This window comes from Lagenorhynchus albirostris, chromosome 7 (genome assembly GCF_949774975.1).
Source record: "Lagenorhynchus albirostris chromosome 7, mLagAlb1.1, whole genome shotgun sequence".
Lineage (NCBI taxonomy): Eukaryota > Metazoa > Chordata > Mammalia > Artiodactyla > Delphinidae > Lagenorhynchus > Lagenorhynchus albirostris.
This window is the reverse complement of record NC_083101.1, coordinates 88681907-88709761: the sequence shown is the minus strand read 5'-3', so window position 1 is coordinate 88709761 and position 27855 is coordinate 88681907. Positions and strand designations below refer to the sequence as shown.

General features: G+C 37.4%; 1 protein-coding gene across 1 annotated transcript in view; it reads left to right on the top strand.

Annotated features, from left to right (window-relative positions):
- The first annotated feature begins 14300 nt into the window (after positions 1-14300).
- PTPDC1 (protein tyrosine phosphatase domain containing 1) overlaps positions 14301-27855 on the top strand; it is an 89916-nt gene continuing 76361 nt past the window's right edge. Inside the window, exon 1 of the mRNA XM_060153552.1 lies at positions 14301-14436. The gene's annotated coding sequence lies outside the window, so the exon portion shown is untranslated. The remainder of the gene's footprint in view (positions 14437-27855) is intronic.

The window sequence follows — 27855 nt, the reverse complement described above, 5'->3', positions numbered from 1 at the left end:
AATCAAGACTTGGTAAATTTAAGAAAATTGAAATCAGATCAAGTATCTTTTCTGACCAGAATGCTATAAGACTAGATATCAATTACAGGAAAAAAACTGTAAAAGATACAAACACATGGAGGCTAAACAGTATGATACTAAATAACCAAGAATTCTCTGAAGAAAACAAAGGGAAAATAAAGAACACTTACTAACAAATCACAATGAAAACATGAAGACCCAAAACCTATGGGATGCAGCAAAAGAGTTCTAAGAGGGAAGTTTATAGCAATATAATCCTACCTGAAGAAACAAGAAAAATCTCAAATAAACAGCCTAACATTACAGCTAAACAAATTAGAGAAAGAAGAACAACAGCATAAAAAACAAAAACCCAAACTTAGCATAAGGAAAGAAATCATAAAGATCAGATCAGAAACAAATGAAAAAGAAGTGAAGGAAACAATAGCAAAGATCAATAAAACTAAAAGCTGGTTCTTTGAAAAGATTAACAAAACGGATAAACCATTAGCCAGACTCATCAAGAAAAATAGGGAGAAGACTCAAATCAACAGAATTAGAAATGAAAAAGTAGAAGAAACAACTGACACTGCAGAAATACAAAGGATCATGAGAGACTCCTACACACAACTAAATGCCAGTAAATGGACAACCTGGAAGAAATGAACAAATTCTCAGAAAAGTACAACCTTCAGAGACTGTACCAAGAAGAAATAGAGAATATAAACAGACCAGTCACAAGCACTGAAACTGAAACTGTGATTAAAAATCTTCCAACAAACAAAAGCCCAGGACCAGATGGCTTCCCAGGTGAATTCTATCAAACATTTAGAGAAGAGCTAACACCCATCCTTCTCCAACTCTTGCAAAATATAGCAGAAGGAGGAACACTCCCAAACTCATTCTATGAGGCCACCATCATCCTGATACCAAAACCGGACAAAGATGTCAAAAAAAGAGAAAACTGCAGGCCAAGATCTCTGGTGAACATAGATGCAAAAATCCCCCAAAAAATACTAGCAAACAGAATCCAAAAACACATTAAAAGGATCATACACCATGATCAAGTGGGGTTTATTCCAGGAATGCAAGGATTCTTGAAAATATGCAAATCATTCAATGTGACACACCATATTAACAAATTGAAGGATAAAAACCATATGACAATCTCAATAGATGCAGAAAAAGCTTTTGACAAAATTCAACACCGATTTATGATAAAACACCCCTCAGAAAGTAAGCATAGAGGGAACTTACCTCAGCATAATAAAGGCTGTATATGGCAAACCTGCAGCCAATATCATTCTCAATGGTGAAAAACTGAAACCATTTCCTCTAGGATCAGGAAAAAGACAAGATCGACCACTCTCACCACTATTATTCAATATAGTTTTGGAGGTTTTAGCCACAGCAATCAGAGAAGAAAAAGAATTAAAAGGAATCCAAACCAGAAAAGAAAAGTAAAATTGTCACTGTTTGCAGATGACATGATAATATACATAGAGAATCCTAAAGATCCTACCAGAAAACTACTAGAACCAATCAATGAATTTGGTAGAGTAGCAGGATACAAAATTAATGTACAGAAATCTCTTGCATTCCTATACACTAATGATGAAAAATCTAAAGAAAAATTAAGGAAAGATTCCCCTTTACCATTGCAACAAAAAGAGTAAGATACCTAGGAATAAACCTACCTAAGGAGATAAAAGACCTGTGCGCAGAAAACTATAAGACACTGATGAAAAAAATTAAAGATGATACAAATAGATGGAGAGATATATCATGTTCTTGGATTGGAAGAATCAACATTGTGAAAATGACTCTACTACCCAAAGCAAGCTACAGGTTCAATGCAATTCCTATCAAACTACTAATGGCATTTTTCACAGAACTAGAACAAAAAATTTCACAATTTGTATGGAAACACAAAAGACTCCAAATAGCCAAAGCAATCCTGAGAAAGAAAAATGCAGCTAGAGGAATCAGGTTCCTGGACTTCAGACTATACTACAAAGCTACAGTAATCAACACAGTATGGTACTGGCACAAAAACAGACATATAGATGAATGGAACAGGATAGAAAGCCCAGAGATTAATCCACGTGCATCTGGTCACCTTATCTTTGATAAAGGTGGCAAGAGAATGGAGAAAAGACAGCCTCTTCAATAAGTGATGCTGAGAAAACTGGATAGCTACATGTAAAAGAATGAAATTAAATCACTTAACACCATACCCCAAAATAAACTCAAAATGGATTAAAGACCTAAATATAAGGCCAGACAGTATAAAACTCTTAGAGGAAAACATAGGCAGAACACTCTATGACATAAATCACAGCAAGATCCTTTTTGACCTACCTCCTAGAAAAATGGAAATAAAAACAAAAATAAACAAATGGGACCTAATGAAACTTAAAAGGTCTTGCACGTCAAATGAAACCATAAACAAGACAGAAAGTCAACCATCAGAATGGGAGAAAATATTTGCAAACAACGCAACAGACAAAGGGTTAATCTCCAAAATATACAAGCAGCTTATGCAGCTCAATATCAAAGAAAAGAATTACTGAATCCAAAAATGGGCAGAAGACCTAAATAGACATTTCTCCAAAGAAGATATACAGATTGCCAACAAACACGTGAAAAGATGCTTAACATCACTAATCATTAGAGAAATGCAAATCAAAACCACAATGAGGTATCACCCTCACACTGGTCAGAATGGCCATCATCAAAAAATCTACAAACAATGAAAACTGGAAAGGGTGTGGAGAAAGGGAAACCCTCTTGCATTGTTGGTGGGAATGTAACTTGATACAGCCACTGTGGAGGACACTTTAAACACTAAAAGTAGAACTACCATATGAACCAGCATTCCCACTACTGGGCATATACCCTGAGAAAACCATAGTTCAAAAGGACACATGTACCCCAATATTCATTGCAGTACTATTTACAATAGCCAGGACATGGAATCAACCTACTTGTCCATCAACAGATGAATGGATAAAGAAGATATGGCACATATATATAATGGAATATTACTCAGCCATAAAAAATAAATGAAATTAAGGAGCTTCCCTGGTGGTGCAGTGGTTAAGGATACGCCTGCCAATACAGGGGACATGGGTTCGAGCCCTGATCTTGGAAGATCCTCTGAACAACTAAGCCTGTGCACCACAGCTACTGAGCCTGCACTCTAGAGCCTGTGCTCCACAACAAGAGAAACCATCATCACAATGAGAGAAGCCTGCACACCACAAAAAAGAGTAACCCCCACTAGCTGTAACTAAAGAAAACCCACACGCAGCAATGAAGACCCAACACAGCCAAAAGTAAATGGAAAGATAGATAAGTAGATAGATAGATAAAATCTATTAAAAAATAGAAATGAAATTGAATTATATGTAGTGAGGTGGATGGACCTAGAGTCTGTCCTACAGAATGAAGTAAGTCAGAAAGAGAAAAACAAATACCGTATGCTAACACATATATATGGAATCTAAAAAAAAAAAATGGTTCTGATGAACCTAGGGGCAGGACAGGAATAAAAACAGAGATGTTGAGAATGGACTTGAGGACACGGGGAGGGGGAAGGGTAAGCTGGGACGAAGTGAGAGAGTAACACTGGCATATATACACTACCAAATGTAAAACAGATAGCTAGTGGAAAGCAGCTGCATAGCACAGGGAGATCAGCTCGGTGGTTTGCGACCACCTAGAGGGGTGAGATGAGGGTGGGAGGGAGATGCAAGAAGGAGAGGATATGGGGATATATGTGTGCATATAGCTGATTCACTTTGTTATAAAGCAGAAACTAACACAACATTGTAAAGCAATTATACTCCAATAAAGATGTTTTAAAAAATAAAGATAATGTAATACATTTTTGTTCATTAAGGTAATCTGTGGATATGACTAAACATGGATTCCCATCTTATACTAAGGGATAAAATGAAAAAACACAATCAGAGCTTTTGCATTGCTAAAAACAGCTCACAATAAATTGAGACAATTGCATTATGGCTTACTCCAAGCACAACTGCAAGTGATTATAAGGAAACAAAATCACAACTTGAATAACTGCTATGCCAGAACATTCATTCTACCCAATAATGGAATATTTGAGCTAAACTAACAGGGCAAGTTCTTCTGTAAGAGCAACAACTTACTTTTCAAAAATGATTGTCCATTTATCTCCCTTACAGTAGGTGGATTCAGAGATGGTCAAGGAGTGGCTAAGGTATATTATTGAGGAGAACATAATAGGAGATGGTGCCATGGAATAAACTGTTTTGATATTAACTAGAGAATGCATTTGGTGGAAGTTTGGAAATATGACTTACAGATTTATGTTTATGTCAGGATTTTCTTTTTAATGCTCTAATTCATAAAGCAATCTACTTAGTTAGGTCTAATCAATCATTAATTTTCAGAGATTCAAATCTGGGAAGCAAAAAAAAACAGCAAAAAAAAAAGAGTAAGGATTAAAATACACAGAAATGCTTTAAAAACTATCATTTTAATGTACTCTAACTTGTAACTTTTTTTTTTTTTTTTTTTTGCGGTACGTGGGCCTCTCACTGTTGTGGCATCTCCTGTTGTGGAGCACAGGCTCCAATGCACAGGCTCAGCGGCCATGGCTCATGGGCCCAGCCGCTCCACGGCATGTAGCATCTTCCCGGACCGGGGAACGAACCCATGTCCCCTGCATCAGCAGGCGGACTCTCAACTACTGCGCCACCAGGGAAGCCCATAACCTTTTTATTCCTTAAGAAAAAACATTATTTTGAAAGTGTCACCAGAAACTTCATCACTTATCAAAAATAAGTTAGAAAGAGTTTGCTTGCAAAGCTGAGAGAGTTCAGCACCTCCAAACCAGCTTTACAACAAATGCTAAAGGAACTTCTCTAGACAAGAAACACAAGAGAAGGAAAAGACCTACAATAACAAATCCAAAACAATTAAGAAAATGGGAATAGGAACATATATATTGATAATTACCTTAAATATAAATGGATTAAATGCTCCCACCAAAAGACACAGACTGGTTGAATGGATACAAAAACAAGACCCATATATATACTGTCTACAAGAGACCCACTTCAGACCTAGGGACACATCCAGACTGAAAGTGAGGGGATGGAAAAAGACGTTCCATGCCAATGGAAACCAAAAGAAATCTGCAGTAGCAATTCTCATATCAGACAAAACAGACTTTAAAATAAAGACTATTACAAGAGACAAAGAAGGACACTACCTAATGATCAAGGGATCAATCCAAGAAGATATAACAATTGTAAATATTTATGCACCCAACATAGGAGCACCTCAGTATATAAGACAAATACTAACAGCCATAAAAGGGGAAATAGACAGTAACACAATCATAGTAGGGAACTTTAACATCCCACTTGCACCAATGGACAGATCATCCAAAATGAAAATAAATAAGAAAACACAAGCTTTAAATGATACATTAAACAAGATGGACTTAATTTATAGGACATTCCATCCAAAGACAACAGAATATGCATTTTTCTCATGTGCTCATAGAACATTCTCCAGGATAGATCATATCTTGGGTCACAAATCAAGCCTTGGTAAATTTAAGAAAATTGAAATAGTATCAAGTATCCTTTCTGACCACAACGCTATGAGACTAGATATCAATTACAGGAAAAGATCTGTAAAAAATACAAACACATGGAGGCTAAACAATACACTACTTAATAACAAAGTGATCATTGAAAAAATCAAAGAGGAAATCAAAAAATACCTAGAAACAAATAACAATGGAGACACGATGACCCAAAACCTATGGGATGGAGAAAAAGCAGTTCTAAGAGGGAACTATACAGCAATACAATCCTACCTTAAGAAACAGGAAACATCTCGAATAAACAACCTAACCTTGCACCTAAAGCAATTAGAGAAAGACCAAAAAAACCCCCAAAGTTAGCAGAAGGAAAGAAATCATAAAGATCAGATCAGAAATAAATGAAAAAGAAATGAAGGAAACGATAGCAAAGATCAATGAAACTAAAAGCTGGTTCTTTGAGAAGATAAACAAAATTGATAAACCATTAGCCAGACTCACCAAGAAAAAAAGGGAGAAGACTCAAATCATTAGAATTAGAAACGAAAAAGGAGAAGTAACAACTGACACTGCAGAAATACAAAAGATCATGAGAGATTACTACAAGCAACTCTATGCCAATAAAATGGACAACCTGGAAGAAATGGACAAATTCTTAGAAATGCACAACCTGCCAAGACTGAATCAGGAAGAAATAGAAAATATGAACAGACCAATCACAAGCACTGAATTTGAAACTGTGATTAAAATCTTCCAACAAACAAAAGCCCAGGCCAGATGTCTTCACAGGCGAATTCTATTAAACATTTAGAGAAGAGCTAACACCTATCCTTCTCAAATGCTTCCAAAATATAGCAGAGGGAGGAACACTCCCAAACTCATTCTACAAGGCCAACATCACCCTGATACCAAAACCAGACAAAGATGTCACAAAGAAAGAAAACTACAGGCCAATATCACTGATGAACATAGATGCAAAAATCCTCAACAGAATACTAGCAAACAGAATCCAACAGCACATTAAAGGATCATACACCATGATCAAGTGGGGCTTATTCCAGGAATGCAAGGATTTTTCAATATGCACAAATCAATCAATGTCATACACCATATTAACAAATTGAAGGAGAAAAACCATATGATCATCTCAATAGATGCAGAGAAAGCTTTTGACAAAATTCAACACCCATTTATGATAAAAATCCTGCAGAAAGTAGGCATAGAGGGAACTTTCCTCAACATAATAAAGGCCATATATGACAAACCCACAGCCAACATCGTCCTCAATGGTGAAAAATTGAAACCATTTCCACTAAGATCAGGAACAAGACAAGTTTGCCCACTCTCACCACTCTTATTCAACATAGGTTTGGAAGTCCTAGCCACAGCAATCAGAGAAGAAAAGAAAAGAAAAGGGATCCAAATCGGAAAAGAAGAAGTAAATCTGTCACTGTTTGCTGATGACATGATACTATACATAGAGAATCCTAAAGATGCTACCAGAAAACTACTAGAGCTAATCAATGAATTTGGTAAAGTAGCAGGATACAAAATTAATACGCAGAAATCTCTGGCATGCCTATACACTAATGATGAAAAATTTGAAAGTGAAATTAAGAAAACACTCCCATTTACCATTGCAACAAAAAGAATAAAATATCTAGGAATAAACCTACCTAAGGAGACAAAAGACCTGTATGCAGAAAATTATGACACTGATGAAAGAAATTAAAAATTATACAAATAGATGGAGAAATATACCATGTTCTTGGATTGGAAGAATCAACATTGTGAAAATGACTCTACTACCCAAAGCAATCTATAGATTCAATGCAATCCCTATCAAACTACCACTGGCATTTTTCACAGAACTAGAACAAAAAAGTTCACTATTTGTATGGAAACACAAAAGACCCCGAATAGCCAAAGCAATCTTGAGAACAAAAAGTGGAGTTGGAGGAATCAGGCTCCCTGACCTCAAACTATACTACAAAGATACAGTAATCAAGACAGTATGGTACTGGCACAAAAACAGAAAGATAGATAAATGGAACAAGATAGAAAGCCCAGAGAAAACCCACGCACATATGGTCACCTTATCTTTGATAAAGGAGTCAGGAATGTACAGTGGAGAAAGGACAGTCTCTTCAATAAGTGGTGCTGGGAAAACTGGACAGGTACATATAAAAATATGAGATTAGGACACTCCCTAATACCATACACAAATATAAGCTCAAAATGGATTAAAGACCTAAATGTAAGGCCAGAAATTATAAAACTCTTAGAGGAAAACATAGGCAGAGCACTCTATGACATAAATCACAGCAGGATCCTTTTGACCCACCTCCTAGAGAAAGGGAAATAAAAACAAAAATAAACAAAAGGGACCTAATGAAACTTCAAAGCTTTTGCACAGCAAAGGAAACCATAAACAAGACCAAAAGACAACCCTCAGAATGGGAGAAAATATTTGCAAATGAAGCAACTGACAAAGGATTAATCTGCAAAATTTACAAGCAGCTCATGCAGCTCAATAACAAAAAAACAAACAACCCAATCCAAAAATGGGCAGAAGACCTAAATAGACATTTCTCCAAAGAAGATATACAGACTGCCAACAAACACATGAAAGAATGCTCAACATCATTAATCATTGGAGAATTGCAAATCAAAAGTACAATGAGATATCATCTCACACCAGTCAGAATGGCCATCATCAAAAAATCTACAAACAATAAATGCTGGAGAGGGTATGGAGAAAAGGGAACACTCTTGCACTGCTGGTGGGAATGTGAATTGGTAGAGCCACTATGGAGAACAGTATGAAGGTTCCTTATAAAACTACAAATAGAACTACCATATGACCCAGCAATCCCACTACTGGGCTTATACCCTGAGAAAACCAAAATTCAAAAAGAGTCATGTACCAAAATGTTCATTGCAGCTCTATTTACAATAGCCAGGAGATGGAATCAAACTAATTGTCCATCATCGGATGAATGGATAAAGAAGATGTGGCACATATATACAATGGAATATTACTCAGCCATAAAAAGAAACAAAATTGAGGTATTTACAGTGAGGTGGATAGACCTAGAGTCTGTCATACAGAGTGAAGTAAGTCAGAAGGAGAAAAACAAATACCATACGCTAACACATATATATGGAATCCAAGAAAAAAAATGTCATGAAGAACCTAGGGGTAAGACGGGAATAAAGACACAGACATACTAGAGAATGGACTTGAGGATATGGGGAGGGGGAAGAGTAAGCTGTGACAAAGTGAGAGAGTGGCATGGACATATATACACTACCAAACGTAAAATAGATAGCTAGTGGGAAGCAGCCTCATAGCACAGGGACATCAGCTCAGTGCTTTGTGATCGCCTGGAGGGGTGGGATAGGGAGAGTGGGAGGGAGAGAGATGCAAGAAGGAAGAGATATGGGAACATATGTATATGTATAACTGATTCACTTTGTTATAAAGCAGAAACTAACACACCATTGTAAAGCAAATATACTCCAATAGAGATGTAAAAAAAAGAAAAAGAAAAGAAAAGAAGAGTTTGCTTGCAAGTGGCTCTAACTAGTGGTCCTCCAGGAACTTAAGAACAAAACTCTGGTTTTATTCCACACCTCCCACAAAGTTGTCTTTTCTCCACACTATTGTTCTTTATCATGAAGACAATGAAACTTTTACTCTAGGGTGGCAGTGAAAGGGGAGAAATTATATATTAGCATATGAGTTCTATTTGACTTTCACCATCAGAAAACCTTCTGCTTTAAAATTCACAACTTTATTCACTAAGATAAAATGACTCAGACTCACAGGAATAAATTTAATTCTAATTCTCCAATCATTCTTTCTTCCTTCATCAGTATTTTGATGAAAGCCAGTTCTATTTGGTGAGAGATGTAAAACTGCTTAAAATTAGCATTTATATGTAATTACATTCTTTCATTTTTTTTAAAATCATGCACCTTTGATTTCAAGAGATCAAAAATGAAGTGCACCACTCCAGTCTAGCTTCCTCATACACATCAGAGTATCCCTGGGGAGGATGGAGGACAAAAGTAAGATCTGATTATCCCTCCTTGAACAGGCAATTTTGATTACATCTCTACATGGTGGATAATGTGAATTGGTATTCACTATTTCCATTCCATATGCCTTTTGGCTGGAGATGTGATAACTATACTTCCCACATTCTCTTGAAACTATGTTCTTGTATAAATTAGGATTTTGAGATTTGGAGGTGGAAGTGAGACATAGGTTCTCTGCCTCCACCTTCAGCTCTTTCTACTAGGAAACAAAGTCTTGGATATGTTAAGGTTTTCCTGTCCAGTTCACCAGTATCCCTTCTCCATCCTAGGGGACTAGAGGTTATTACAGCAGCTGCAACAGCAGCACCTACTATTAATTCTGGCTTCCTATCTCTGGATCACAGCTACTGGCTGTGTCTTGAAATCATAATACTGGTAGAGGTCTTGAAAGTAGAAGCTTTCCTAGGCAGTCAGTTCTGTCTCGTTTCGGGCAAGAGGATGCAATGGTTTTAAGCTCTTAGAAATTTTGAAACCTAAAGAATTCATGTATAATGCCAGAGTAATCATTTTTCCACTGGGGAACCTTGTTATTATTGAGTTGAAACTCCAGGAAGGTTGTTAGGTGAACATGGAATGAGAGTAAAATTGGGTAGGGTTTTTGCACACATTAGTGAAAAAAATTTTGTGTGGAACACCCCACACAAGTTGCCATAGTGAAATGATTTCCACATAGTCCAGATTTTCCATAACAGTGCTGATTAAATATGAAGTATTTAATTTTTGGTTAGAAAGTATGATCACTATATATATATATAAATACATATAAGTATATCTTTTCAGTAACTAAAATACAGTATTTTTTTTATTGGAGTATAACTGCTTTACATTGTTGTGTTGGATTCTGCTGTACAAGAAGTGAATCAGCTATATGTATACTTATATTCCCCTCCCTCTTGGACCTCCCTCCCATCAGCCCCCCATCCCACACATCTAGGTTGTCCCAGAGCACCGAGCTGAGCTTCCTGCACTTTATAGCATGTTCCCGCTAGTTATCTATTTTACACGTGGTAGTGTATATATGTCAATCCTAATCTCGCAATTCCTCCCACCCTCCCCTTCCCCCCTGTGTCCACATGTCCATTCTCTATGTCTATGTTTGTATTCCTGCCCTGCAAATAGGTTCATCTGTACCATTTTTCTAGAGTCCATATATATGTGTTAATATACGATATTTGTTTTTCCCTTTCTGGCTTACTTCACTCTGTATGACAGACTCTAGGTCCATCCACATCTCTACAAATAACCCAGTTTTGTTCCTTTTTATGGATGACAAATATTCCATTGTATATATATATATATATATGTACCTCAGCTTCTTTATCCATTCATCTGACGTTGGACGTTTAGGTTGTTTCCATGTCCTGGCTGTTGTAAATAGTGCTGCAATGAACATTGGGGTACATGCATCCTTTTGAATTATGGTTTTCTCAGGGTATATGCCCAGTAGTGGGATTGCTGGGTCATATGGTAGTTCTATTTTTAGTTTTTTAAGGAACCTTCATACTGTTCTCCATAGTGGCTGTATCAATTTACATTCCCACCAACAATGCAAGGGGTTTCCCTTTTCTCCACACCCTCTCCAGCTTTTATTGTTTGTAGATTTTCTGATGATGGCCATTCTGACCGGTGTGTGGTTATACCTCATTGTAGCTTTGATTTGCATTTCTCTAATAATTAGTATGTTGAGCCTCTTTTCATACGCCTCTTGCCCATCTGTATGTCTTCTTTGGTGAAATGTCTATTTAGGTCTTCTGCCCATTTTTTAATTGCGTTATTTGTTTTTTTGATATTGAGCTCCATGAGCTGTTTGTATATTTTGGAGATTAATCTTCTATCTGTTGACTCATTTGCAAATATAAAATACAGTATTTATATCCAGTTGTGAGATGTGAAAATGAAGTAATGGGACTCTAGGTTATTGGGTTTGCTAAAGAAAATATCATACATATAACCTCTATGATCAGTTGTGCTCTCCATCCAAACTTGGAATCTTTTCATGGATCCAAGAGCAACTCCCTCACCCTCTTTCTAGTGAGGATGTGTAAACACTCAACTCCCCATCCCACAACTTTCCCTCTCACTCTTGGTAGATGATCTGATTGGCTTTGCTTGAGTCAACTGCCCATCCATTGGCTGGGGAAGCAGAGGGGTCTAAATTAAGAATGTAACTCCCCCCAAAGCAAGGAGGGAATGGATTCTAGTGGCCATAGTATACAAACTCCTTGGCATGCATACATGATCCATCATAATAAGGCACTGCCTAACTCTTCAGTATGCTCTCCTATCCCTCTCTCTTCATACCCAGTAGTCACATATAACTCACACTCTTTGCCATCTACATACTTTTGTACTACCATTCCCTACACTTAGCTGGTGGTCTCCTGTTCAATTTTCAAGACCCTGTTCAGTCATTAGCTCTTTATTTTGTATTTTTATTTTTTTAGTTATCAGCTCTTTAGAAATTCTTCTCTGACAACTCCCTTTTTCTCCCTCGCCTCCCCTCCAGGTTGGATGCCCTTCTCACGTGTTCCCATACCACCCACAGCATCATGATGTATTCAAACTGTCTGTTCTCTTGTCCTTTTCCCGTTTGTCTGATGCACAGTGAGGCCAAATAATACCAAAACGTCACAGTTTGGAACAGAGAAAGGTTTATTGGAAGGCCATGCAAGGAAATGGGTGGCTCACACCTTAAAAGCCCCAAACTCCCTGAAAGTTTTTAGCAAAGCCCTTTTACAGGAAAGGTGGGGGAGGGACATGATTAGTTGTTGCAAACTTCTTGGTGTCAGATCCTTTGTTCTTGAGGTCAGGTCATGGTCAGGTAACTACGTTTCTGTAAATCTCCACCAAACAAATGTTAGTCTCTGTTCTGACAAGAAAAGGGCAAGGTCCCTAGGCAAAACTTTCATCCTCCGAGGTCCAGGTCCTGGCTAAGAGGAGGGGGTGCCTGCAGGGGCCGGTTACCCTGCCCCAGGGTGTTTGTCCAGCACCCAGTCTGGGTCCTCCCGCCAGTGCCCAGGCCTGGCTGAAGAGGCAGCTCCCTCAGGGCCAGGTCCCCAGACCCTACCCAGCTGTCATCACTGAGGGAGCCTGGCCCTTAGGCCGCTCAGATGGCAGGGGCCAGGTCCTGCAGACTGCGACCCAGACAGACTGAAGATGCAGAGGTTGCAGAAGGTGCCAAAGGGGCAGGGATGGGGGAGAGGTTCACCGCTGCCTTAAGGCCTGGGTGCAGCCAGTGGGCGGCCTTGGAGAGGGCTCTAGAGTCCTGCAGGACACAGCCCCCAGCCTGTTTCCTGGGCCCCCCAGCTCACCCGAGGCTGCGCAATAACGGTGCCCAGTAACTGGCCAAGTGCTAATGGCTGTACGTTGCCCCGCTCTATTACAAGCTCACAACTCAAACGGTATTTGATTAGAACAAATGGCAATGTCATATCATATCATTCAACCTAATAGACCAAATGCCTTTCCAGACAATCATCATAGAATGTTAAAGATATGTATATTTCAAGGGTCAAGTTTTAATATAGTTAATAATTGTTACTGTTTCATCTATGACTTTCTTAAATGAAACTGGCTTTTTATTTTCTTTTTCTGCAAAGAGTAGTGGTGAAGAATACAATGACTACAGTTTAATACAAAATAAAATAAAATAAAAGACGTGATGTCTGGAGCTCCAACAAAAATTTTGGCCCAAATTTGGGGATAGAAGCCAAGCAGTAAGTATAGAGTAGAGTTTGGATCCCTGGGGTACCTACTTAACACTTTCTGAGAGAGAAGACAAAAGCCATATGTGTTTAAGATGTTGGAATTTGGGGATGCAGGCGAACCCATCAGTCCATCTGTTAACAGCTAGTGTGAGACTGACTGCTGGGCTTTGCTCTAATCCCAGTATTCCCATCCCTTGCAGTGTCCTTGGGAACATCCTGGGACTAGCTGGAGGCCAGGTGGCCAGTAAGAGTGGGGCTGGACCAGGATGACAATAGAGGGAGAAAAGGCGGGTAACAGACTCCAGGTCCAGGGCAGAGAGGCTGGCCAAGCCCCATACTCTGTCAGCCCTCGTCCGTACTCCTTTCCCTTCCTTTTCCCACCGAACTCCGGTGTCCTCCGGGGAGAGCAGAGGGAGTCAGAGCCGGACTTCGGCTACCCGCAGCCGTGCAGAACCAAGCCCGAGACCACCCACGTTATCAGGACCCCTCTCGCGGCCCTGTAGCCACCTAGTGCCACGCCGCCCCCTCAGCCCGCCGCCCGCTTTGAAAGCGCCCGGAGCTTCCAGCTGCGTCATGGGCTGTGTCGAGCTGCCATTCGCCAGCGCGCGTCACGTGCGGCAGCGCACGGCGGCGATTGGTGCGGTACGAGGAGGCGGGGGCGGACCGGGGACCGCAGAGGCAGAGTTGCCTCAGCCCCGAGCGCCCAGCGGCGGTGAGCGGTCTGCTAGGCTGGCGGCCTGGTAGAGCAAGGCCGTGAGGGGCGGTAGTGTTGCCTATCCTGCTGCGGGGGGCGGCGGGGCCTCTGGGACATCCCGGCGAAGCGCGGCCTGTGGGGTTCGGTTGAGGCTGGGGCCGGCGGGAGGGGAGCGAGTGGGGCGGGGCCGGCGGGGGAAGCTGCGAAGCTGACCCGCCCGCCGCTGCTAGGACTCTGGATGAGGAGTCGGGGAAGAGGTGCGCGACTTGCAGCTAACGTAGCTGCGCCTGCGACTCCAACACCGTCCTAAACGTCTGGATCAGCACGTGGTGAGTGCTGGAGGGCACCTCAGTGAGGGGGACTGGCCTGGGTCTCGGGGCTGCAGGGCCGGGGCGCGAGGGGCCGTCCTCAGCCCCACCCAGGACCCGACCTGGATCTCGAGAAGCTGAATGTCGCCATTCTCCTGTAGAAGCTCCTGATTTTTAAATGTTAGTAACTAATTAAAAGTAAATAAGTAAACACGGGGGGAACCAAACAAGTTGTTGACGGGCCGATTCCAGACCATCAGTTTGTGACCTATGTAGACCAGATTCTCTTCCTGATTTGTGGTGTGACCTTGACCAAGTCACGTCTCCCTGGGATGGGCATTCTCAACATGGGTAATAGTGCTCATATACCTGGGGGTCAGAAAGGTCTTAGAAAATACAATGGCTTGTGGCTTTGCAAAGGGCCACAGAATATAAGCAGATGTACATGTGGCGTTAAAATGTTAATAGGGGCTGGGGGAATTAGAAGAGAAAATGCCTAGAAAGGCTTCTGGGAGAGAGAGTGGGGAAATGAGAAAAAGGTGAGAAACACTGCTTTAAGGGAAGAGGTAAACAGACGTTCCTGTGATACTTGTATATATTAAAGGATTAAAACAAACTAGCATTTATAGACAGAGTTGGAAGAACCTGAGAGGTCATCTAACTATTAGAAAAGTTTTGTGACACCATACATGTACACACACATAATTTTACTTGGTCTCCAAAACAAACTGTCATTCCACTTTCTATAATGAGAAAATTGAGAGTCAAAGCGTTTGGGTGATGTGCTGCAGTCAGAGCTATTAAATGGAAGAACTGGAATTTAAACCCAAGTCTCTATGGCTCCAAACCCACCTGCACATCATGTTGCCTCTCAGCCTGTGGTCCAATTATGTCCCAACCAAGAATTCTACTTTGTGACTTTTTAAAAATAAAGATTCCCAGCACCCTCCACTCCAGAAATGTGAATTCAGTATCTGGGACCGGGAATCTGCATTTTAATAACTTTACTAGGTGATTCCATTTTGGTGATCCAGGGACCATTTGGAGAACAACTACTCTAGTCTAATTTCCCACCCAGTCCCCATGTCCTCATGGGATTGTACCCTAGGGATTCAAAATTCCCCTTCCAGATCAGAGATTCCATCTCCTCTTCCAGATAGGTGACCAACCAAGCTTTGGGAGGAAGTCCTTTGTTGGGAGAAGCCAAAGTTTATGAGACAGCATGTTGCACAGCTCTGTTTGAGAAAGTGCTGACAATTTTGCTTTTTTTTCTTTCTCTCCCTTCCTCCCCCCTCGCTTCCTTCCTTCCTTCCTTCCTTCTTTCCCTTCCTTCCTTTCTTCTTTCTTTCCTCCTCCCTCCCTTCCTTCCTTACCTCCCTCCCTCCCTTCCTTCCTTCTTTCTTTCCCTTCCTTCCTTCCTCCCTCCCTTGCTTCCTTCCTTTTTTTGTAGAGCTTCCTTCACTGCTATTCTGACCCTCCTGAAAAACCAGGCTCAAGGCATTTCTTTTAAAGTTAATATTAAACTTTAAAACACCATGAAAAAAAGTTTAAAAGCCACAATTCAGTCATAATGCTACCAGTCTAACAATGTTCATGTTCTGTTGTATTGTTCTACTGTTAATTAATGATCTCCCTCTTGTTAATCATTGAACAATCATAGATTGTTCAAGTTCACAAAATTTAGAAAATTCTTCCAAGAGATAGGCTTGAACTTCACAATTCCTATTGGAAATCAGAAAATTATGCTGAAGATAAACTTTAAATCACAGTTTTCTTGAAAGCATGTCTCATTCTTCTTCCAAATTCCTCAAAATCTGAAGGTTTTTCTTTAGTTCTAAAATAAATGGTATAGTGGGAATGAAAATGTATACACTGAAATATTTCTTCTCTAGTAACTTTATCTGTTCTTTCCCATATCACTTCAACCTCACCAAAATATATGTTTAATTACTTAGTTTGCTTATATATTTCCTGTTCTAAAAAATATAAGTTGAATAATCAAAACATTTCTTTGCAATTATTATCATTTAATGCACTTTGTTGCTGAAAAGGTTTTAGTTTTCTGGCTCTTGTGGAGGCAGTATGGGATAGAGAAAATAAAGTGTGTTTTGGTTTAAGGAAAACTTCATGTTCCAATCCCAATTCCAACACTTTAACCTTGGGCCATTGACTTCCTCTGTTTTTCTCACTTAGCTCATCTTTAAGGTGGGGACAGTGCCACCAGGGTTTTATCTGAGACAGCATTTATAAAGCCACCAGAGTACTAAGCACAACTCTTTTTCTACTATTAGGTTATTTTCATTTCCAAAAGAGATGCAGAGGGTTTTTTTGGGGATCTTCTATGTGTGGCATAAACAAAATCCATAAAAATAATAGTGAACCACCTTTTAAATTTTTCTTTGAGAAATCTAAGGGCATAGACTATCTAGCTCTTTATCACATTTTGCTATGACCAAAATCATCCATTTGTTAATTCGGTAAACATTTATGAACACTTATTAGTGCCCGGCATCTAAATGTAGGGGATATACCAGTGAAGAAGACAAACAACGTCCCTTATCTTACAAAAATTATATAAGAAAAGGACAATAAATGAATAAAACAAGGTAATTACAGATTGTGATAAATGCCAGGACAATAAGACTATAAAGTGTCTCAGTGTTAACATGATAAGGAACTGTGTTCCTCACTGAGTTTAATTTGTAACAAATATTGGTTAGAAAATTCTCTAAAAAGTCTCAGTTAAGATTGTGAACGTAGATTGTGTGTCAGAAAATGGAGAACTTAAGGAAAATAAATGATCACAGTTAAAGATTACCGAGATCTGAAATACTGTAATTTTTACAATTGATGCAAGAGATGTGATTTACAGTGGTTCCATAGAACTGTCAGTGTTGATAGTTCTTTACCTTGACTTTAAATAAGTTATAATATTTTTCTTGGAAATTATTCCCTTTAATAGAAATTAACATGGGTACCTAGCTTGGTAGAAAATTGTGTCCAAAAAACATCTTCCTCTATGGTTTCTGTAAAATTTATTGATTCTTAAGCCCATGGGAATTTTAACACACAGTGAGTATGGACTGACCATTATAAAACAGGTATCTAAGAAACTTTAGATATAAGTCCAGTAATTTTAGATATAATTTAGAAGTTACATATCTTTATTTTTCTAGTTTATCAGTGATCAATCTGATCACAGTAAATTGAGCAAATTGGATTTTTAAAAAAACTGAATTTTGCAAGTGGCTAGTTACAATGATGAAAATTTGAAACTCCCTATCTACATACACTTGCCTGAAAAAAATAACTTAAGAATATTAATAGGGATTCAGCTTTAGCATTTTCTCAGTTTGTTATTGATCATGTTTTCTGGGCTATGTAGTTAAGTATTTGGACATGCTTTTTTTGTCTTGGTTTAAAACCTAACATTCGTTCTCTTGGGTAATAAACCTTTATGATTTTAATCCATAACTTTTTGAGTAGTAGGTTCTACCTCAAGATCATCACCCAGCCTCATTCTAGCTTCTATGAAAGAATACTTCCTCTCTTTGCTCTTTCTGTTGGGTGTGAATAAGTATCAGTCGTTGGATCATACTTTCCTGTCTGGATGCTGCTGTGTTTATAACACAAGGAGTTGACCATTGCAGGTGGAGAATGGTTTGGAGAAAGCCCACAGATAGTACTTGAGGGAAACAAAGGCATGCCTTTTCGATCTCTGAGTCATTTCTATTCACTACAGTTCAAGCAGCACCATTTCTTCTGCACACTTGATCTAATAATTTGTGGCACTCTCCCCTTCAAAAGCAAGGTTGTCTGGCTGCATAAATGAACTCAGGACTTTATTTCATCAAAAAAATTTGAATACTTACTATGTGCTAGACATTATAGTAGTTTAAATGGATCTGTTATTATGGATTCAGTGACAAATTTCTGTAAGTTTAAGAAGGGCCAAGTGATCTTAGCTACTCATGGAAACATTTTCTCATTTAGAAACATGCCTTTGCAAAGTCAATCTTGATTATGTTACTTTTATAGCTTTATAAAGACTAATTCATCTCTAGGTGGAAAATGTTCTAGAGAATTTATATTTTCTCCATTTTAAAAAATCTTCTGTTCTAGGAATTAAATAGCCCAGTAGTTTAATTTAGTGTTGTGACTGTGGATTTTTTTTTTACATCTTTATTGAGTATAATTGCTTTACAATGTTGTTTTAAGTTTCTGCTGTACAACAGAGTGAATCAGCTATATGTACACATATATCCCCATATCCCCTGCCTCTTGAGCCTCCCTCCCACCCTCCCTATCTCACCCCTCAGGTGGTCACAGAGCATCAAGCTGATCTCCCTGTGCTATGCAGCAGCTTCCCACTAGCTATCTGTTTTACATTTGGTGGTGTATATACGTCAGTGCTACTCTCTGTGACTGTGTTTTTATTTTATTCTATTCACAGTACTGTTTCCCAAGAAGTTTTCATATAATATATATTGACTTTTAAAAATAATGTTTTCTAGGAAGAAAATAAAGTTTTAAAGTTAATATATATTCGGTATCAAACTTAGAAAATATTAATAATCAGAAAATAAAATACACCCTGTTAATATTTTGATATATATTCTGGTCTTTCTCTGTGTACCTATTTTATTTATATATTTCTTTGATAAAAATGAGATCATACTCTGCATTCTATTTCACAGCTTGTATTTTTTAATCTAGTATTACATGGCAAATAAATATGCTTTTTTATTCACATGATTCCCGTTCTTTGTAAGCAGATGTTTTATTGCTAGAATAGGGACTACAAGAATCTATTTATTAAATTATTCTGCAGGATAAATTCAGAAACCCAATCTACCAACAAAATCCATTTCTCTGCTCCTTTCCATCCTTAATTTTGTCCCCGTTACTCCCCACTGCCCATTCTCCCACCCCCAGGAGGGTTCTGTTGGGGGAATCTCTGAAGGAAGGTTTATCTAGTCAGTTACATACTAACGCTTAAGATCTCATCTTTTCAAACCTTTTCAGCCAATCCTTCAGCATTTTTAGTTTTTACTTTATTTGCTAGAGAACCTGTTTTGTGAATGGATGGGCTTATTCCTATTCTAAGGTCGAAATCTTTTATCCACCCTTTTTATAAACCATAAAAGATTTCAACTTCCCATCAAGAGTGGAGTTGGGAGGGTTGGAGTAATGTGGGAAAATAAAAATCATATGCTGGAATTCTTGCTCAGAATTGTAGGGGAAGGGGAGATATCTGAATAAAAATATGTTTAGGGTTGAGTAATAGACATTCAAATTTAAGTTTTTTGTGTTCCAAAGAAAATGGCCCAGTTTTTAAATTCCATCTTGCCTTTTGTGTATTACTTCAAACTCTCTAGCAATTTTGTTTTATCTGTTGCTAATGTGCAAATATATTTGACTATTAAATATCCCTGTTTTGAAATATAGAGTATTTTTGTTTTCATTCTCAATGTCTTTATACTCTATGAGAAATAATATATAAATGACTCAAGCCACAGATTAAGTTTATATTGGATATTAAAAACAACGGTAGGAATGGGTTTTAAATTGTAGTATGAAAGTAAATACCCAGAAGTGTACATAATTGTAACCAGTGCAACTGTAGAATCTTTTGAAGACAAATTTATTTCTATAAAAGGAGAAAATTTTAAAAATTAAATGTTTAAAAATTTAGAAAATACCAATAGGCCAAACATAAAAAAACACTTAGCATCCCACCACTGTTAATATTCCATTAGTTTACTAATCTAATTTGCCTTTCTCTTTCCTAATCTATAGTGAATTCTATTCATAATGGTCATATCAAATGATAGCTCTCCTGTGAGTGCTTTAACTCTATTTGAATTGAATATGTATACATTATCTTTTTTGAACCTGTTTTGTGAATGGATGGGCTTATTCCTATTCCAAGGTTGAAATCTTTTATCCACCCTTTTTATAAACCATAATAGATTTCAACTTCCCTTGTGCATCTATAGATATCTGGCCCATCATGTGTCTTTAGGGAAAAGCGTGAGCATACTAACTTTTTAAGTTCGTTTTAATAATCTGAGTGATAACAAAATAAGAAATAATATAAGTAATAATGGAAAATATAGAAATGTGTAAAGGAAAAAAACAATCACACTCCCATTTTTGGTCAATTTCTTTCAAGTCCTTTTTCTCTGCCTATTTATTTTTACAAAGTATGTGTACAGTTTTTGTATTTGACTTCCTTAATAGAAGTGTTTTACCACTTTAAATCAATTTTTAATATTTTAATATGTCCCTGATATAATGTACTGCAGCTAATGCTAGCCCCTGTCTTTCCCAGCTCCTCCATCTGAATTCTCCTGCAGGCTAGGTTCTTCCCAGATGTTGATCATCCTGACATGGATGCTTTATAATATTCATTGTCATCATTGCTGTCATTTCTTGAACACTTCTTATGTTTCTGTACTTTATATTGGTGGCTTATCTGAACAAGCTTACTTTATCATGTCCTGGTGAATGCTATTATTGGACTGCTATGTCTTCCTTTCTTCCCCATAGCTGAGTTCATTTTCTCAGCCCCTGTAATCTCCACATTTCCTCCATTCTATAAGTCTGTTTTGCACAGGTCCTACCATGCATCTAATTTAGCCTGCCTAATTTTGTCAGTAAAAGGCTGTAAAGAATCAACTGACTCTAGTTCACTGTTTTCTTTCCTTTGAGCAAAACCTCACTGAAAACAAAGATGATAAGCAGGACCACAGGGGAGGTTTTCTTCTCTCTGTGACTATTTGTGTGTGGTTCCTGGTGCACATGGGAAAAGTATTCTCATTTAGATAATTTTCTTCTCTTCTGTCTTATGCAAATGATTAGATATTTCAAAACAGGGAAAACACAGTTCTGATTATTTGTGTATTTTTAAAGTGTGAATGCCATTAATGGTCTAAATTGCTATAAAAAGATTGTAGAATAATTATGCTTTTAGCTTGTACCTTTCAAAGTCTTGTTGTCTAATTGATTATTACTTGGATCAGTGGTAGACCTCCTAGATAGACAAATCAAACTTCAAAATTCCTCACATTGGTGAAGATGGAAATAAAATTGAACTATTTTTCTTTATATTAAATTTTGGACTTAAATTTTATACTTTTTTAAAACTAACTTTTCTAGGTGACTATAACAATATAGACTAGAAGTAATATCCTTTTGTCACATAAGCGGTGAAATTTATTGGTTTCAGCAGAGTGAATCTTGTCCTGTGGGCATTTGGGGAAGAGATTTTAACATATAGCAATCATTCACTTTGTGCTAGACATTGAGACCAAGGGAGCCTGGTACAATATCCACCCTTCTTTCCTAAGCCTATCCCTCAGGTCATAGTGAACAACTCTGACTCCTTTTCCACACTTCATTACTCCCTGAGTATATGTTTTCATCCTTTCTACCAGACAATTATGTTTTTAAAGGTCAGGGCCTATTTATTTATCCTTATATTCCCCATTACTCTCATAGTTCTTGGCATCTAGTAGCAGTTCAAATATTTATTATATTGAATTGGACTGTTGTTCATGTGAGTCCCTAACTATCCTGGCCTCTTCCCCTCTAAACATATTCCAGTTTATCTGTCTTTTTTCAGTTATGTTCCTTGTATGTTCTGTCTTCTGACTTTGAAAAGAATATATTTGCACAAAGGTACAATTTTACATGATTGAAAGTTGGAAAAATATCAAAGATGACCTAATTTTATTATTATTGAGGATGTCAAAGTTTTCTCTTACCAGACAGTTATAACTGAAAACTGTATTATTTATTTTGTTGCTCAAATTGTTCCAGCATTTGCCATTGGGAGTTCTTCCAGTTGGCTGAAAGAATGTTGGCATAGTCCCAGCAGTTTGTGTTTTGAGCACTTTCCTACTTTCTGGCACTGTAGGATGCTCCAGGATCATCTTGTATATTCCTTGCTCCACCCCTAAAATCAGCCATTTCTTTTTGTTGTTGTTTATTTTTTTCTTTTCCATTATGATTTATTACAAGATACTAAATATGGTTCCCTGTGCTATATAGTAGGACCTTGCTGTTTATCCATTCTATATATAATAGATTGCATCTGCTAATCCCAAACTCCCAATCCATCCCTCCCGCACTCCCCTTCCCCTTGGCAGCCACAAGTCTGTTCACTATGTCTGTGAGTCTGTTTCTGTTTTGTAAATAAGTTCATTTGTGTCATATTTTAGATTGCACATGTAAGTGATATCATGTGGTATTTGTCTTTCTCTTTCTGACTTAACTTCACTTAATATGATAATCTCTAGGTCCATCGATGTTGCTGCAAAGGGCATTATTTCATTCTTTTTTATATAAAATCAGCCATTTCAACAAGGATCCCCAGATCCTTTTATTGTAGAATGGTATTAGAAACCAGGCATTGATCTAATCTGCTCATCATTGAAACTGGGGTGTCACTGCCTTTAGGCCCTGTCAGTGTTAGAAAGTAAATGTATGTATATTAACCTGTGTATGTATACACATCTGTATTATTTCTACTATTACTTATCAGTTCCTAACTTAAGCTAAACAGGAGTTCCCACTGATGTCTCAGACTCTAGTTCAGAACTACATGGTTCATTTTAGCCTCTTCCCCTTACTTATCTGTAAACTCCCATTCCAACAGTGAGAAATCTAGCTTCTACCATTCCCCATCTTTTTACTTATTTTATCAGTCGCAGTGTACAAGTACAGCAGTATCAGAATTGTTAACCAGTACCTCGAGAAACAACATTACCAACTACAGTATAGTGTTTATATACAGTTCCTTTTGTTTTGTCCTGCAGTCTCCAGTCATTTCCAAAGATACTTAGAGCCGTTTCTCCCCATCCCCTCCAGTGGGGTTATGTCATACATTTGTAATACAATTAAGTTCTTTTGTCATAGTCTGCATTCCATGCTGGAATTCCCCCCCTCCACCCTCTTAGTTGAGTTTTGTTTTAATTTTCATTTTAAAATATTACATTGATTCCTTGTGCTATGAAGTTCCGTGGGTTTTGACAAGTGGATAACATCATGTATCCATCACTGTAGTGCAAGACAAAATAGTTTAATGGCTCTAAAAAATTGTGCTTTACCTGGCCACTCCTCTGCCCTTTCCAGACCACTTAGAAAAACTGATCTGTTTTCTGTCTTTTCTAGAAAGTCATATAAATGAAATCATACAGGATGTAGGCTTCTCAGACTGGATTCTTTCACTTGGCATAATGCATTTAGGATTTATCCGTGATTTATCCATGTTGTTGCATAGATTAATGGCTCTTTCTGTTTGATCACAGAATGGTGTTCGTAGCATGATTGTAACATCTTGGTTGTTTCCAGGTATTGGCAGTTGGTAACTACGAATAGATCTTTTGCCCATTTTTTTTTTTAATTTCAGTAGGAACTAAAAAATAGAATATCAAGGTTTAATTTTTAATTTCAAAGCAAAGTTCAGACAATACAGAAGTGTATAAAGGAAATAAAATAGGATAAATGCTCCCTTTTTGCTCCAAACCTAAATCTTTTAAAATAACTGGTGTTAACAAATTGACAAATATGCTGCAGGTTTTTCCCCTATGCTTCTAGTAACAGAAATGCATTTTTTTCTATAATTTTGAAATGTTTTACATATAAACCTAACTAGACTAAAATTATTACTCTGCAACTTGCTTTTATTTTTTAACTTATCACTGTATTATAGTCAGTATTCCAGGTCAGTACATTTAAATCTAACTTGTTCCAGCTGGTTTTCATTCCAGAAGAAATATGTGCTATAATTTGCTCAACCATTTCTTACTCAAAAGTATTCAAATTAATACCAGTTTCTTGTCTACAAGAAAAATACTACAGTAACCACACTTTTATACACACTGATGGCCTTTTAGTTTTTTTCTTAAATAAAAATACACTATATGGATATCTATAATTTTATAATTTACCAATATATAAACAGAAAGAAAGCAGTAGGCTTCTTGGGAATGGTAATCATATTCTATCCTGAAACCTATCCTTCCTGTCAGTCTTGCTCTCACTCTCACTCCTGCCCTCTCTCCTCACCATTTCCCTCACTCATTTTGCTCATTAAAAAAAATTAAGTTGTTTTCTTATTCAACCTTAAAAGTTTCTTTGTATATGCTGGAAACATGTCCTTTGTCAGTATGTGATTTGCAGATATTTTCTCCCAGTATGTCTTTCCTTTCTTTCTTTCTTTCTTTCTTTCTTTCTTTCTTTCTTTCTTTCTTTCTTTCTTTCTTTCTTTCTTTCTTTCTTTCTTTCTTTCTTTCTTTCTTTCTTTCTTTCTTTCTTTCTTTCTTTCTTTCTTTCTTTCTTTCTTTCTTTCTTTCTTTCTTTCTTTCTTTCTTTCTCTTCCTTCCTTCCTTCCTTCCTTCCTTCCTTCCTTCCTTCCTTTCTTTCTATCTCTCTCTCTCTTTCTTTCTTTCTTTCTTTCTCTTTCTCTCTCTTCTCTCTCTCTCTTTCTCTCTTTCTCTCTTTCTCTCTTTCTCTCTCTCTCTCTCTTTCTCTCTCTCTCTTTCTCTTTTCTTTTCTTTCTTTCTTTTCCTTCCTTCCTTCCTTCCTTCCTTCCCTTTCTTCCCTTTCTTCCCTTTCTTCTTTCTTTCTCTTTCTTTCTCTCTCTGTTTTTCTCTCTCTCTCTTTCTTTTCTTTCTTTCTTTCCTTATTTATTTATTATTTTTGGCTATGTTGGGTCTTTGTTGCTGCGCGCAGGCTTTCTCTAGTTGTGGTGAGCAGAGGCTACTCTTCGTTGTGGTGCGCAGGCTGCTTATTGTGGTGGCTTCTCTTGTTGCGGAGCACGGGCTCTAGGCATGTGGGCTTCAGTAGTTGTGGCTCACAGGCTCAGTAGTTGTGGCTTGTGGGCTCTAGAGCACAAGCTCAGTAGTTGTGGCACACGGGCTTAGTTGCTCCATGGCACGTGGGATCTTCCCGGACAAGGGCTTGAACCCGTTTCCCCTGCATTGGCAGGTGGATTCTTAACCACTGTGCCACCAGGGAAGCCCCCAGTATGTCTTTTCATTCTCCTAACAGTGTCTTTCACAAAGCAAGGGGTTTTGATTTTAATTAAGTCCAACTTAAATTTTTTTCTTTTATGAATTTTGCTTTTGGTATTGTACTTAAAAACTCATCGCCAAACCCAAAGTCATGCAGATGTTCCCCTACATTTTCTTCTAGAAATTTTATAGTTTCTGCATTTTACATTTAGGTCTGTGATCCGTTTCAAGTTAATTTTTGTGTAAGATGTGAGGTTCAATTTGTTGCATATGGACTTCCAATGTGTAGCATCATTTGTTGAAAAGACTGTTCTTTCTCCATTGAATTGCTTTTGTACCTTTGTCAAAAAATTGACAGTATTTTTGTAGGTCTGTTTCCATACTCTCTATTGTTTCCATACTCTCTATTCTATCCCATTGATTGATGTGTCTATTCTTACCCTGTGTTCATTATTGTAACAGTGAGTCTTGAAATTAGGTAATATAAATCCTTCAACTTTTGTTCTTCTTTCTCAGAATTGAATTAGTTATTCTAGTACCTTTACCTTTTCATAAAATTTTAGAATATGCTTATGTGTGTCTATAAAAAACCTGGCTGGAATTTCAGTAGGGATTTCATTAGGCCACAGAGAATTGACATCTTTACTGTGTTGAGTCTTCCGGGGCAAGAACACAAAATATCTCCTCTACTTATTTAGATTTTCTTTCTTTCATCAGTGATTTCCAGTTTTCTATACTCAAATCCTGTACATATTTTGTTAGATTTACACCTAAGGACTTCATTTTGGGGGATGTTATTATAAATTTATTATTTTTAAAAATTCAAATTCTGAGTATTCGTTGCTGGTATATAGAAAAGCAGTTGACTTTTGTGTATTGACTATGTAACTTTTGACCTTGCTAAACCCATTTATTATGTACAGGAGTTATTTGGTAGATACTTTGGGCTTTTTTGCATAGCAGTTATGTTGTCTGTGATTAAAGCAGTTTTGCATATTTCTTCCTTTCTAGTCTGTATACCTTTCATTTCTTTATTTGAATACACTAGCTAGGACTTTTAGTATGAGGTTGAATTAGAAGTGGTGAGACAGGATATCCCTGCCTTGTTCCTGATCTTAGGGGGAAACTTAACATCTTGCTATTGAGGATGATGTTAGCTGTGACTTTTAAAAAATAATCTTTATTAGGTTAGTGAAGTTCCCTTCTATTCTCAGTTTTTTGAGAGTTTTTATCATGAATGGATGTTGAACTGTTTCTGCTCATGTATTAATATGATTACATGATTTTTCTTGTTCAATGTATTAAAATGATGAATTACATTGATTAATTTACATATGTTAAACCAACCTTGCAATTTTGGTATGAACGCCCCTGTGATCATGATGTATTACCCTTTTTATATATTGCTGAATTCAGTTGACTAATATATTTACATCTAAATTCATGAAAGATACTCTTTTATAGTTTTCTTTTTTGTAATACCGTTGACCCTTGAACAACATGGGTTTGAACTGTGTGGATCCACTTATACACAGATTTTTTTCAATAAATACATACTACAGTACTGAACGAATCCTGTTTGGCTGACTCTGCAGATGTGGAACTGTGGATACCAAGGGCTGATTGTAAAGTTATACAATCGGATTTTCAACTGCATGGAGGGTCAACATCCCTAACCCCAACATTGTTCATGGGTCAACTGTATATTTTAGTTTCGGAATAGGTTAATGCTGGCCTAATAAAATGAGTAGGGAAGTGATCTCCCATGTTTTCTGGAAGAGACTGTAAATGTGGTATTATTTCTTCCTTAAATATGTAGTAAAATTCACCAGTGAAACCATCTAAGCCTTGTGTTCCTTTTTTGTGTGTGTGGGGGGGTGAAGGTTTTCTACTAATTTAATTTCTTTTTTAGATATAGGACTATTTATATTATCTATATTTCCTTAAGTAAGTTTCAGTAGTTTGTGCCCTTCAAGGACTGGTTCATTTTATCCAGATTATCAAATGTATGGGCACAGACTTGTTTGTAGTATTCCGTTGTTATCTTTTCATGTCTTTGGTTTTAGTAGTGATGATACCTGTTTTATTCCTGATACTGTTAATTTGTAGTCTCCTCTTTTTTTTTCTTGGTTACTTTGATTAGAGGTTTATCATCTCATTCCTTTAACTTTAGGTTTAATTCATTTTTCTTTATCTAGTTTCCTAAGTTGAAAGCTTAGGTTATTGATTTTAGAACTTTCTTCTTTTCTAAAATATATAATACTAAACATTTCTCTCTAAGCACTACGTTAGCTGCATCCCATAAATTTTGATGTATTTTTAAAAGTTATTTTTAATTGTAGTAAAATATACATAACATAAAATTTTACCATCTTAACCATTTTAAGTGGTTAAATGATATAAAGTATATTCATGCTGT